The following is a 15,618-nucleotide window of genomic DNA, read 5'->3' on the forward strand; positions in this document are numbered from 1 at the left end:
GAATCCACTCCTAAACTATTAGAACTAATAACTGATCTCAGCAAAGTTGCAGGATACAAAATCAATATACAGAAATCTGTTGCATTCCAATATACTAACAATGAACTAGCAGAAGGAGAAATTAGAAAAACAATTCCATTCACAACTGCATCAAAAAGAATAAAATACCTAGGAATAAACCTAACCAAAGAAGTCAAAGACCTATACTTTGAAAACTACAAGAGAGTCATGAGAAAAATTAAAGAAGATACCAGTAAATGGAAATACATCCCATGCTCAGGGATAGGAAGAATTCATATCATCAAAATGGCCATCCTGCCTAAAGCAATCTACAAATTCAATGCAATGCTTATCAAAATACCAACAGCATTCTTCAACGAACTACAGCAAATAATTGTAAAATTCATGTGGAACCACAAAAGACCCCAAATAGCCAAAGCAATCCTAAAAAGGAAGAATAAAGCTGGGGGTATTATGCTCCCCAACTTCAAGCTCTACTACAAAGCCACAGTAATTAAAACAATTTGATACTGGCAAAAGAACAGAACACTAGAACAACGAACAGACTAGAGGGCCCAGATATAAACCCAAGAATATATGGTCAATTAATATACGATAAAGAAGCCACAGACATTCAATGGGGAAATGACAGCCTCTTCAACAGCTGGTGTTGACAAAACTGGACAGCTGCATGTAAGAGAATGAAACTGGATTACTGTCTAACTCCACACACAAAAGTAAACTCAAAATGGATCAAACACCTGAATGTAAGTCATGAAACCATAAAACTCTTAGAAGAAACCATAAGCAAAAATCTCTTGAAAATAAACACGAGCAACTTTTTCCTGAACACATCTCCTCGGGCAAGGGAAACAAAAATAAAAATGAACAAACAGGGGGCAGAGCCAAGATGGTGGCGTGAGTAGAGCAGTGAAAATCTCCTCCCTAAACCACATATACTTTTGAAAATACAACAAAGACAACTCTTCCTAAAAGAGAGACCAGAAGACACAGGACAACAGCCAGACTACATCCACACCTACGAGAACGCAGCACCTTGCGATGGGGGTAAGATACAAACCGCGGGCCGGCGGGATCCAAGCACCCCTCACCCCAGTTCCTGGCGGGAGGAGAGGAGTCGGAGCGGGGAGGGAGAGGGAGCCCAGGACTGCTAAACAGCCAGCCCTAGCCATCCACACCACAGCGCAGACAGTGCATGCATGGGGTGCTGAAAACTAGGGAAACAGGACAGTAAGACCTGTGAGCGGGTCCCTGCAGCCAGTGCCCCTGGGACAAAGAAAAGTGAGTGCTTTTTGGAAGTCTTAAAGGGACAGGGACCCCACAGCTGGACGGAAGTGTCCCGGGACACTTAGCCTAGCAGCAGGGAATCCCGGAGAACTCTGGGCATCCTAACCCCCTGGATAGCAGGGCAGCTCAGAGGCCCCTCACGGAGATAAACAGCCTCCCGGCTCCGCCATATCAGAGTAACGGCCCAAGGCAGGCCACACCCACAGCAACAGTGGAGATAAACTCCATAGCGGCCGGGCAAGAATGAGAAGCCCGGTCTGCACACAGCTGCCCAGCACAAGCCACTAGAGTTCGCTGTTCTCCCAGGAGAGGAAGGCCACAAACCAACAAGAAGGGACATTCTCCCAGCCGTCACTCGTACCAGCTCCGCAAACTATCTCTATTGCCATGAAAAGGTAGAATTTGAGGCAGACAAAGATCACAGAGTCAACATCTGAGAAGGAGATAGACCTAACCAGTCTTCCTGAAAAAGAATTCAAAATAAAAATCATAAACATGCTGATGGAGATGCAAAGAAATATACAAGAGCTAAGGGATGACGTCCAGAGGGAGATTACAGAAGTCAAACAATCTTTGGAAGCATTTATAAGCAGAATGGATAAGATGCAAGATGCCATTGATGTAATAGAAACCAGAGAACAGGAACACATAGAACCTGACACAGAGAGAGATAAAAGGATCTCCAGAAATGAAACAATATTAAGAGAACTGTGTGACTAAACCAAAAAGAACAATATTCGCATAATAGAGGTACGAGAAGAAGAAGAGAGAGAAAAGGGGATAGAAAGTGTCTTTGAAGAAATAATTGCTGAGAACTACGGAGAGGAAATAGTTGCTCAGACTACGGAAGCACACAGAACTCCCAAAAGAAGGGACCCAAAGAGGACAACACCAAGACACATAATAATTAAAATGGAAAAGATCAAGGACAAGAACAGAGTATTAAAGGCAGCCAGAGAGAGAGAGAGAGAGAAAAAAGGTCACCTACATAGGAAAACCCATCAGGCTATCATCAGACTTCTCAACAGAAACCTTACAGGCCAGAAGAGAATGGCATGATATATTTAATGCAATGAAACAGAAGGGCCTTGAACCAAGAATGCTGTATCCAGCAAAATTATCATTTAAATATGAAGGAGGGATTAAACAATTCCCAGACAAGCAAAAGTTGAGGGAATTTGCCTCCCACAAACCACCTCTACAGGGTATTTTAGAGGGACTATTCTAGGCGGGAACACTCCTAAGACTAAACAGATGTCACCAGAGAAAATAAAATCACAGCAAAGAAAGCAGACCAACCAAATACTAACTAAAGGCAAAAAATAAAATCAACCACCCACAAAAAGCAGTTAAAGGAAACACGAAAGAGCACAGAATAAAACAACCAACATATAAAGAATGGAGGAGGAGGAATACGAAGGGAGAGAAGAAAAGAATCTCCAGACAGTGTATATAACAGCTCAATAAGCGAGCTAAGTTAGGCAGTAAGATACTAAAGAAGCTAACCTTGAACCTTTGGTAACCACGAATCTAAAACCTGCAATGGCAATAAGTACATATCTTTCAATAGTCACCCTAAATGTAAGTGGACTAAATGCACCAATCAAAAGACACAGAGTAATAGAATGGATAAAAAAGCAAGACCCATCTATATGCTGCTTACAAGAAACTCACCTCAAACCCAAAGACATGCACAGACTAAAAGTCAAGGGATGGAAAAACATATTTCAGGCAAACAACAGAGAGAAGAAAGCAGGGGTTGCAGTACTAATATCAGACAAAATAGACTTCAAAACAAACAAAGTAACAAGAGATAAAGAAGGACATTACATAATGATAAAGGGCTCAGTCCAACAAGAGGATATAATCATTATAAATATATATGCACCCAACACAGGAGCACCAGCATATGTGAAACAAATACTAACAGAACTAAAGGAGGAAACAGAATGCAATGCATTCATTTTAGGAGACTTCAACACGCCACTCACCCCAAAGGATAGATCCACCGGACAGAAAATAAGTAAGGACACAGAGGCACTGAACAACACACTACAACAGATGGACCTAATACACATCTATAGAACTCTACATCCAAAAGCAACAGGATACACATTCTTCTCAAGTGCACATGGAACATTCTCCAGAAGAGACCACATACTAGGCCACAAAAAGAGCCTCAGTAAATTCCAAAAGATGGAAATTCTACCCACCAACTTTTTGGACCACAAAGGTACAAAACTAGAAATAAATTGTACAAAGAAAACAAAAAGGCTCACAAACACATGGAGGCTTAACAACATGCTCCTAAATAATCAACAGATCAACGAACAAATTAAAATAGAGATCAAGGAATATATGGAAACAAATGACAACAACAACACAAAGCCCCAACTTCAGTGGGACGCAGCGGAAGTAGTCTTAAGAGGAAAGTATATAGCAATCCAGGCATACTTAAAGAAGGAAGAACAATCCCAAATGAATAGTGTAACATCACAATTATCAAAACTGGAAAAAGAAGAACAAATGAGGCCTAAAGTCAGCAGAAGGAGGGACATAATAAAGATCAGAGAAGAAATAAATAAAATTGAGAAGAATAAAACAATAGCAAAAATCAATGAAACCAAGAGCTGGTTCTTTGAGAAAATAAACAAAATAGATAAGCCTCTAGCCAAACTTATTAAGAGAAAAAGAGAATCAACACACAACAGAGTCAGAAACGAGAATGGAAAAACTCACGACAGACTCCACAGAAATACAAAGAATTATAAAAGACTTCTATGAAAACCTATATGCTAACAAGCTGGAAAACCTAGAAGACATGGACAACTTCCTAGAAAAATACAACCTTCCAAGACTGACCAAGGAAGAAATGCAAAAGTTAAACAAACCAATTATGAGCAAAGAAATTGAAGTGGTAATCAAAAAACTACCCAAGAACAAAACCCCCAGGCCAGACAGATTTACCTTGGAATTTTATCAGACATACAGAGAACACATAATACCCATTCTCCTTAAAGTTTTCCAAAAAATAGAAGAGGAGGGAATACTCCCAAACTCATTCTATGAAGCCAACATCACCCTAATACCAAAACCAGGCAAAGACCCCAGCAAAAAAGAAAACTACAGACCAATATCCCTGATGAATGTAGATGCAAAAATACTTAATAAAATATTAGCAAACCGAATTCAAAAATATATCAAAAGGATCATACACCATGACCAAGTGGGATTCATCCCAGGAATGCAAGGATGGTACAACATTTGAAAATCCATCAACATCATCCACCACATCAACAAAAAGAAGGACAAAAACCACATGATCATCTCCATAGATGCTGACAAAGCATTTGACAAAATTCAACATCCATTCATGATAAAAACTCTCAGCAAAATGGGTAAAGAGGGCAAGTATACCTCAACATAATAAAGGCCATCTATGATAAACCCACAGCTAACAACATACTGAACAGTGGGAGGCTGAAAGCTTTTCCTCTGAGATCGGGAACAAGAGAGGGATGCCCACTCTCCCCACTGTTATTCAACGTGGTACTGGAGATCCTAGACACGGCAATCAGACAAAACAAAGAAATACAAGGAATCCAGATTGGTAAAGAAGAAGTCAAACTGTCACTATTTGCAGATGACATGATATTGTACATAAAAAACCCTAAGGACTCCACTGCAAAACTACTAGAACTGATATTGGAATACAGCAAAGTTGCAGGACACAAAATTAACACACAGAAATCTGTGGCTTTCCTATACACTAACAATGAACCAATAGAAAGAGAAATCAGGAAAACAATTCCATTCACAATTGCATCAAAAAGAATAAAATACCTAGGAATAAATCTCACCAAAGAAGTGAAAGGCCTATACCCTGAAAACTATAAGACACTCTTAAGAGAAATTAAAGAGGACACTAACAAATGGAAACTAATCCCATGCTCTTGGCTAGGAAGAATTAATATAGTCAAAATGGCCATTCTGTCCAAAGCAATATACAGATTTGATGCAATCCCTATCAAATTACCAGCAACATTCTTCAACAAACTGGAACAAGCAGTTCAAAAATTCATATGGAAACACCAAAGACCCCGAATAGCCAAAGCAATCCTGAGAAAGAAGAATAAAGTGGGGGGGATCTCACTACCCAACTTCAAGCTCTACTACAAAGCCATAGTAATCAAGACAATTTGGTACTGGCACAAGAACAGAGCCACAGACCAGTGGAACAGATTAGAGACTCCAGACATTAACCCAAACATATATGGTTAATTAATATTCGGTAAAGGAACCATGGACATACAATGGGGAAATGACAGTCTCTTCAACAGATGGTGCTGGCAAAACTGGACAGCTACATGTAAGTGAATGAAACTGGACCACTGTTTAACCCCACACACAAAAGTAAATTCAAAATGGATCAACGACCTCAATGTAAGTCATGAAACCATAAAACTCTTAGAAAAAAACATAGGCAAAAATCTCTTGGACATAAACATGACCAATTTCTTCATGAACATATCTCCTTGGGCAAGGGAAACAAAGGCAAAAATGAACAAGTGGGACTATATCAAGCTGAAAAGTTTCTGTACAGCAAAGGACACCATCAATAGAACAAAAAGGTATCCTACAGTATGGGAGAATATATTCGTAAATGACAGATCGATAAAGGCTTGACATCCAAAATACATAAAGAGATCATGCACCTCAACAAACAAAAAGCAAATAACCCAATTAAAAAATGGGCAGAGGAACTGAACAGACAGTTCTCCAAAAAAGAAATTCAGATGGCCAACAGACACATGAAAAGATGCTCCACATCGCTAATCATCAGAGAAATGCAAGTTAAAACCACAATGAGATATCACCTCACACCATCCAAAAGACAAACAACAACAAATGTTGGCAAGGTTGTGGAGAAAGGGGAACCCTCCTACACTGCTGGTGGGAATATAAATTAGTTCAACCATTGTGGAAAGCAGTATGGAGGTTCCTCAAAATGCTGAAAATAGACTTACCATATAACCCAGGAATTCCACTTCTAGGAATTTACCCTAAGAATGCAGCACTCCAGTTTGAAAAAGACAGATGCACCCCTATGTTTATCACAGCCCTATTTATAATAGTCAAGAAATGGAAGCAACCTAAGTGTCCATCAGTAGAGGAATGGATAAAGAAGATGTGGTACATATACACAATGGACTATTATTCAGCCATAAGAAGAAAACAAATCCTACCATGTGCAACAACATGGATGGAGCTAGAGGGTATTATGCTCAGTGAAATAAGCCAAGTGTAGAAAGACAAATACCAAATGATTTCACTTATCTGTGGAGTATAAGAACAAAGGAAAAGCTAAGGAACAAAACCGCAGCAGAATCACAGAACCCAAGAATGGACTAACAGTTACCAAAGGGAAAGAGACTGGGGAGAATGGGAGGGTAGGGAGGGAGAAGGGCGGGGAAGAAAGGGGGTATTATGATTAGCATGTATAATGTGGGGGGTGGGGGTAAGGGGAGGGCTGTGCAACACAGAGAAGACAAGTAGTGATTCTACAACATTTTGCTATGCTGATGGACAGTGACTATAATGGGGTTTGTAGGGGGGACTTGCTGTAGGGGAGAGCCTAATAAACATAATATTCTTCATGTAATTGTAGATCAATGATAACAAAAAAAGGGGGGGATTACTCCCTGATAGGATAAAATTAACTGCAAATCAATGATTAATGCATGCTTTACATAGCCTTAATTTTGATCTTTTAAAGGGTGTCGGATGATCAGCTATGAAAGTACATTTTTCTGATAATATTTCTTTCTCTTAAAAAAAAAAAGCAGTTCCTGTGTGGTGGTCTCCAATAGGTTCCTCACAATGGTATAAAGGTTATATCAAAGTGTGGGCAAAGGGTTTGTTTGTGTTTATACAGAGGATCAAAGCCTAATTTGGCTACTCAGAAAATGAATTAAGATACGATATGAAGAACTTCCAACATTAGCATCCTCTGGAAGAGTCATTCCAGAAGATGATCATCAAAAAACTTCAACAAAGATCCTGGCGCTGTTGCAGTTGTAGCTGCATTCATCCCACTGGTTCCTGGACTTGCCATTGGAATGAAGAAGGAGATATCTAAGCTGGCCTGTGCATACAGTAAAACAACAAATTTGACTGGATCTATATTGTCAGAACTCAACCAAGAATTAGGAGAAGTGCAAGTTGCAGTGCTCCAAAATCATGTGACTATAGACTATCTACTGTTAAAAGAACACATGGGATGTGAACAGTTCCCAGGAATGTGTTATTTTAATTTGTCTGATTTTTCTCAAACTATTCAAATTCAGTTAGACAATATCCATCATATTATTTTATAAGTTTTCACAAATGCCTAGGGTACCTAACTGGTTTTCTTGGTTTTACTGGATATGGCCAGTAATTGTAGGTCTGCTTTTGTTATGTATCTGTATTCCTATTCTGTTAATGTGTGTACGCAATTTAATTAGTAGTTTGTTAAAACCTATACATGCTTATGTTACTCTACAAGAAGTTATGTCAAAGAAATAATCAATTTTCCCATGTTTTCTTCCGTCTGCTACTTCTATAGCTTTTCTTCTTCCTTCCTAATTACAGCCCTTTAGTAGAATTCGTGCCTCATATCATATCGAAAATTACTGAGTATAAGATAATTTTCCAAGTGGTAAAGATACCTCAAGACAAATGTTGGGCATAGAGGCCACAGGGCATAAATATGCAAAGAAGTAAAAAGCTAACCTTTTCAAAGAATATTGCTTCTCTCTCACTTACCAACTTTACACTTCCGTGTATGGCCCCGGAAGACAGCTGGTTAGCCAGAGACAGGTAAGATTCCTCAAGGGAGGAACAAACTAAGACAGGCACAGTCGCAGGGGGTTATCAGGTGAGAAATTGGGGATCAACAGAGGTGAGGCTTTGAACCTCACCCCCCCCCATTTTGAGAGAAATCTTCTGCATCTGTGGATGTTTTGTTGCCCTTGTCTAGCTTGGATTAATACTTAGTCTATAGCCACAGACCTGATCATCTACATTTGCCCTCTTACAGCACTAAATTATGTTTTCTACCTTTATCTTGCATCTACCTACCACTTCAGCATTTTATTAAAAAAAAAAATAAGGGAGAAATGTGGGATTCACATATAAATCAAGTATAAAAATCAAATGAATAATCATATCTGACTTGATTGTTTATAGTTCATAATGCGTGATCAAAACCGAAAGTTTCTGTGATATGACTGCCCTTGCACTGTTCACCATGTAAGAATTTATTCACTATGTAAGAACTTGTTCACCATGTAAGAACTTGTTCATTATGCTTCAGAAGATTGGAGACTGTTGAGAATTAGGCTTGGGGTTGATTAATGATTGTGCATTGAGTCCCTTATACAGAATCTTATTGTTAACAACCATTTGATCAATAAATATGAGAGATGCCCTCTCAAAAAAAAAAAAGAATAAATGGGACTACATCAAACTAAAAAGCTTCTGAACAGCAAAGGATATCATCAGTAGAACAAAATAATAAACTGGGCTTCATCAAAATTTTGACATTCTGCTTGTTAAAAGCACTGTTTAGAGTATAAAGACAAGACACACACACATACAGCAAACCACAGACTAATAAAAATACATAATTGACAAAAAACTTGTATACAGAATATATAGTGAATTCTGTTCTTAAAATTAAATTAACGAACAAATTAATTTTAAAAGGAATAAAAAAATTTTTTGAATAGTCACATCACCAAAAAAAATATGCAGATGGCAAATAAACACATTAAAGGATGCTCAATATTATTAGGCATTAGGGAAATGCAAAATTAAACCACAATGTACTACACATTTATTATCATAGCTAAAATAAAAAATAACTAACAATACAAATACTGGAATTCTCATACATTGCTGGTAGGAAAGCAAAATGGCACTACTGTGGAAAACAGATTAGCAGTTTCTTAGAAAGAAAAAGATAAGCACTTTTTTTAAAAAAGTTAAACATATACTTACTATACAACCCAGCAATCACATTACTTCTATTTACTCAAGACAAATGAAAACTTACACTAATTAAAATCTGTATGTGAATGGTTATGTAACTTTATTCATAATCACCAAAAACAACCCATATGCCATTCAACAACTGGTGAATGGATAAATACATAGTGGTACATCATTATAATAGAATACTATTCAGTAATAAAAAAAAAGAACTATAATAGATGCAAATAACATGGATGAATGTTGCCATAGACTGTCTCCCCCAAAATTAATATGCTGAAATCTAATGCCCAATGTTGGTATTAGGAAGTGGGGCCTTTGGAATGTTCTCAGGTCATGTGGGTAAGAGCCCTTTTGAAAGGGATTAGGGCTCTTACAAAAGATCCCCTCACACAGCTACCTTACCCATTCTGCTATGGGAGGTTACAGTGAAAAGAGGCCATCCACAAACCAAGAAATGGGCCCTCACTAGACACTGAATGTGCCAGCACCTTGATCTTGAAACCTCCAGCCTGCAGAAAAATTAATTTGTTGTTTATAAGCCACCCAGTTTATGGTATTCTGTTACAGAAGGCTGAACAGGCTAAGACAAATGTCAAATGATGTATGCTAAGTAAAAGAAGCAAAACACTATAATTCCATTTATATGATATTCTGGAAAATTTCACATTATAGGAACAGAAAAGTCAGTAGTTGCCAAAGACTTGGGGGGTGAGGGTGGTAGAGAGCAGCTGACTACAAGAGCACAAAGAAATTTTGGAGGTGATGAAACTTTTCTATATCATGATGGTAGTGATGGTGATGTGATTATGTTTGCCAAAACACATATAGCTATACACCAAAAAGAACATAAATTTTACTGAATGTAAATTATACCCCAATAAAAAAACTGAAGGCAAACACCAAAACAATAGTATGGTAACTAACTTTCAAATTAGCTCAGAAAAACATAGAATAAAGAGAAAAATCCAACAGAAAACACAAAAGGCTAAGCATATAAATAGAACTATAAGATGGTAGAAATGTGTCTAAGTATGTCAGCAGTCATAGTGAACAGAGATTAACTTCCTGTTAAAAAACAAATACTCTCAAATTGAATAAACCAAATTCAGTTGTATGCTTAAAAGACCTAAAACAAAGTAACACTAAATGAAAATAAAAATAAAGGCATGCTAAAACCTCCAAACATGATTCCATGAAGCCATAGCTTAGTGACATCTTATCATCAAGAATGACAGGTCTGTACTTGTTTTGTAAAAACCCAAGATTCCAAAGTGCTACTTTATAATATCTACTGTCATTTTTTTAACCTCAAAAATTAAGGCCAGATCTGTGGCTTTTAGGTGCACTCATTCAGTGTTACCTATTTCCTCCACTAAAATTTAAATAAGACAACACTGTTAAATGTAGAATTTGGAAAAGTGTCGGTAGTAATGTATGACAGTAGTTGAGAAAACTGAAATAAGGGCAAAGTGTACTTTCAGCAGTTATAAATTGTTTAAGTGAAATATCAAGTATAAATACAACATTGACAATTAAGCTGTATGCAGAACGTTTTTGTACTATAAATCACTCTGGGTACAGTACATACCCCTAAATTATAAAATGCAGCCATATAATACAAATACTATTTTCTACCAAACCTGTCAAAAACTTGGAGATTATACTGTTGATCCTTATAAGGAGAAGGATCAGTAAGAAAGGAAGAAAGACTGGTTGTGAATCAGAAATGTCAAGGCTGAACAGAAAATGAAATGGGCAAGGATGAATTTCAGAGATATTAGTCCATATCCCAGCAGGTAGAGATATAAACAAAGAATTAAAGATGGGGTTTTCCAAAAATTAAAATTAAAACCTCTTATTGGTAAGATTTTTCAGCTTTTTTCAAAATACTTTCACATCTGCAATATTACCTAAGCCTCGAAATAGCAGTTGTGATAGAAAAGCTAGGCATTGTCATCTATTTGAGAATGAAACTGAAGCATGTGAAGACATAAGGATTATACCTAGTAGCAGAACCAGAGCATAAACTCTACTAATCTCCATTTTTATGCCTTTTTCTAGACACTGCTGACTTAAGTGAAAAAAGTATAGCCAGTCCCTCATTTACACATAAAACCCACTTATATATGAAACATAATGACATTTCTATAAAAAACACTACATTGCTATAATAATGAACAAACTTTCTGGAGATCTCATTTAAGTAACAAGCTCACCCAGTGCATCCTAAATTATTTCATATACGAAGTCAAGTCAAAGAAAAACACCTACTGCATCTTTGTGACAGCTTCAAAACAATTTTAACAGCTAAGTACTACTTTTCTTATGCTATAACTCTACTAAAATACCACTTAAAATAATTTTTAAAAAATTTTAATATTACAAACTGATATTTTCAAACTTATGTATCCATTTACTTTTTTGTTTCAATTTGCATTTGTGTTCTTGAGCATTCCAACTGTCAAAACTCCTTTCAAATGACAGTTGAAACAAATTCTAAGAAACCCTGCTCAGTGAATCACAACATTGTTCTATTAATATGTGCCAGTCGTAACTAATAATTGTCTTCATCCAAGTACTATCCTCTAGAATATAAAGCTCCACCCCTGGAGCTAACTGACATACTATAATTTTACAATAATGTTATCATAACTAAGCTAAGAAAAAAATTCCAATGACTATAAACCCCAAGAGAAAACCAAGATATTTTTATTTAAACACAAGCAAATGTGATGAGATGCTTAACAATGAGCAAGTACTCAAATATAGCTCCTCAAATATTTTATCAGAAAGTGAAGAACTTTGGGAAAAAAAGTGCTAACTGTACATCTGCTAGACAGTTTTCCTTTAATAGCAAAGTAAAGTGGAGGATATAGTGATCTGAGACACAGTATGGTTCCCACAATTGCATGTTAAAATAGTTCTAATAAAAAGATGATTCTGTATATAATAGGATATTTTTCTTCCAGTTTGTAAAGATTTATTAAGAGCTTTAATTGAATGGAAAATGTGGGATCTATATTATAAAGTTTACACTGGGTTTCAACAACAGTGCCCCTTAACAATTTAGTAAATTGCATTACTTGCATCTAGTTCTTCGGTTCCTACGGTTCTCATTCCTCCCTTTTTTGAGGAATTGAGTAACCACAGTCACTGCAGGTAGAAGTTAATCAGTGGGAGGTGTTAGCTAGGACAGCACAACTTCCAATTTGCTCATACACAAAGAACAGCCCCTGGCCCTCAAGAACTTCATTGTCCAAAAAAAGAAAAATAGGATAAGTATGTTTCTTAAATTGTACATTTAAGAAGTTCATACCATATTATCCACTTCTTACTTTCCAAAATTAATCTTAAGAAAACAATCAGAAATGAGGACAAAGATTTATGTACCTGTGTTTATCAGTGTTGTATAGTGTGGAAAAACTGAAAACCTAAGTGTCCAACAACAGAAAAAAATGCATATATTACACTGGATCCATGAAATGGAAGGTTAGAGTCTTTAAAAGTATATTTTTAAGGACTATTTAATGACGTGAAAGTACGTTCATACTTAAATTATGAAAAGGCCAGATATATAACTACATACATCTTAATTCCCATTAATTTTATAACCTTGAAAAAATACTTTCTTAAAAAGTTGACATTTTGTAAATGCTAAACTTGGGTAAACACAGTGACCTACATTCTACATTCTGACTGAAGGAACTGTGAAGGGATCAGAGGAAAATCTAAACATTCACCATTAAGACTAAGACATATTTGATCTTTAAGTTAATTTTTTTAATTGGAAAAAGGAGCAGAGGTACCTTACTTTTGGACAGTCTATGAGGCATTCAACCAACAGCTGAGACTTAAAAGCACTAACAAATACTGAAATCATAACCATTCCATGTTTCCACTAGCTTCACCTAAAAAATAAAGGTAAACTGTGTTTTAACTTCCTGGAGATGACTTCAAAATTTTGAGATGGTACTCTGAAAATTAGGGGAAAAAAATTATATTTAATGACTGGAATCAGAAGCAATCTGTGTGGCTCTTTGTGGGCCCTTAATAATCTAATGTAAAGAAAAGACAGAAAGAGAATAGGTTTAGGAGTCTGAATCTCACCTCTGTTATGTGACCTTAGACGTGTTCCTTAACTTCTTACTTTGTCCATAAAACAAACATAACCACAATTTATTCACAGGACTATAAGCAGCACTAAACTGCCAGCACAAGGTATAGCACATAGTGGGAATTCAAGAAATGGTAGTTATATTTTAATTAATCATCCAGCTGGCTAGTGTAAAATCTCAATTATATTGGCTTACCTAAAGAAAATTCCACAGCTAAGTAATACTAGCTCTAAATTCACTGAGAGTCCAAAAGGATACCATTAATTACACAAGACAAAAGCCAAGGTGAAAAATTAGCTCTTCCTGTTATTTAAAGAGTAAACCTAAAAAGTAAATTAAAAGACCTAAGGAAGAAAACAAGTGGAAAAAGAAAAACAGAAAAAAAACATCTGACAATGACATCTAGAAAAGGTTAACAGCTTTAACCAGTGAGGGTCCAGTCACAAGACCGTGAAACCGGGAGAAAGCAGTTCTTACAGCTGCTTACTTTGCATTCCTGCTCATCACTCATCACTTTTATCAAGGCAGAAAAGAATGGCTGCACCAAAAATGCTGCTTGAAAGAAAGCATCATTAAGTAGTACAGTACTACTGTATATGCCTATTGTTACAGAAATGTCCCAGGTTTCAAATGACAAACTCAATTAAATGTTGCAAATCCTGACTTGCAGATTAAGTCTATAATCCAAGTATCCCCAGTCTCCACATACTCATCAATGTTAGGTTGAACATTTAATAAAAATCTGACCTGTTATGTATCGTTTTACCTCCCAACAGGACTATAACACTCTTCATGGTGGGGAACACACACACACAAAAATCACATTACCACTTTAAAGAGATCTTTTTAAAACCTCCCCAATCCGACACTATTCTCTATTTGCTAACTCTCCACCCAGCCGGTAAATGTTGGCGCTTCGTGAAGTCTTCAGTTCCCCTAACAAGAATGGACGCAATCATAGGCATTAAAAAAAGATGCTGGTCACATCTATTTTGCAATAGTCAAGAGGGAAATCAAGTTGCAATGGAATGAATCAGCACAAATTCATCATAAAAAAAATACGTGTTCCTATTGTTGAGCTTAGCTTTACATGTAAATTACAACATCTATATGCTTCACCACAAGTTTGGGGTTGTGGATGAAGGCTGCGGGGTTGAATTGCCAAAATGTGTATACTGGTAACTACCAGGCCTGGCCACTTCTCATGTTTGTCAGCGATTGGAATTAACCTTACGTGCCTTAACAAAAGAAATAATCAAAGCTTGGCACAGGCGCCTTATAAATAACTGAACACTAAGCAAGTATCAACGGAATACGTAGAACGGTAACATGTGAGATCGAGGTTTTGGGTGTGTTTTAATCTCTCGAATACCAACACACCATAGAAGCTTTAGAGTTAAATGAACCGAAAGCGGATGTCTAAAACTTATTTTGCGATTTGCATTCGTTTTAAGAGATGAATGCAATACTTCCGGATATTTTTCAGATGTAACTGCAGCAAAGACACTAGACAACACTCGCATTACGTGTCCCACTAACAAAGCAGATAAAAATGCAAGGTCTGGGCCCTGGAAAGACGCATCGGCTCTCCCGGGCGTGCGGACTCTGGGCCGGAACGTCCCCAAAAGGAGGAAGTTCTCTAGAACTAGGAGACAAACCGGCGGACCAGCCTGCGTTTCCCGGAATCCCGCCCGAGCAGGCGGGGGACCGCGGGGCGCGAATCGAGAGCTGCACCCCGGGCCTGGCACATGCCTGACGGGCTCCGCGGCCCGTTACGAACAGCAGGTTTCCGCGGCGTGGACAGGGCCGGCGGTGGGCAGGCTGCACTTACTCACGCGCAGCCCGCCTCGCAGCCGGCAGCCGGGGCAAGAGAGAGTGCGGGCAGGGTGAGAGACCCAAGTGTGGACTGTGGAGATAGAGCATTCGTCTGGGCCTAGCACCGACCTGGGCGTCCCGCCTTCCTCGCGCAACAGCGGTTCCTGGGGCACGCGACTGGGAACACAGATACCACCACCGCGCGCACCCTACTCCTTGTTTGCCTCTTCCCGCCGGATTTGCAGCGCGCTCACGCCCCTCCTCCAAGCCTAAAAGACTCCTCCGCGTCCCGAAAACGCCCCTTCTCCGCCTCCTCCTGTGCGCGTGAACGAGGCAGCCTTAG

At 38.0% G+C, this 15,618-nt stretch overlaps 1 protein-coding gene across 4 annotated transcripts in view; it reads right to left on the reverse strand.

The window, feature by feature from the left end:
- RMI1 (RecQ mediated genome instability 1) overlaps positions 1 to 15,550 on the reverse strand; it is a 28,346-nt gene extending 12,796 nt beyond the window's left edge. For 2 of the 4 annotated variants that reach the window (XM_057498542.1, XM_036923229.2), the window contains exon 1: positions 15,405 to 15,550. The gene's annotated coding sequence lies outside the window, so the exon portion shown is untranslated. Of the gene's footprint in view, positions 1 to 15,291 lie in introns of all 4 variants that reach the window. The other 2 variants (XM_057498543.1, XM_057498541.1) reach the window with 1 other exon arrangement.
- Between the last annotated feature and the right edge of the window lie 68 nt (positions 15,551 to 15,618).

Source organism: Manis pentadactyla, chromosome 3 (genome assembly GCF_030020395.1).
Source record: "Manis pentadactyla isolate mManPen7 chromosome 3, mManPen7.hap1, whole genome shotgun sequence".
NCBI classification, from domain to species: Eukaryota; Metazoa; Chordata; class Mammalia; order Pholidota; family Manidae; genus Manis; species Manis pentadactyla.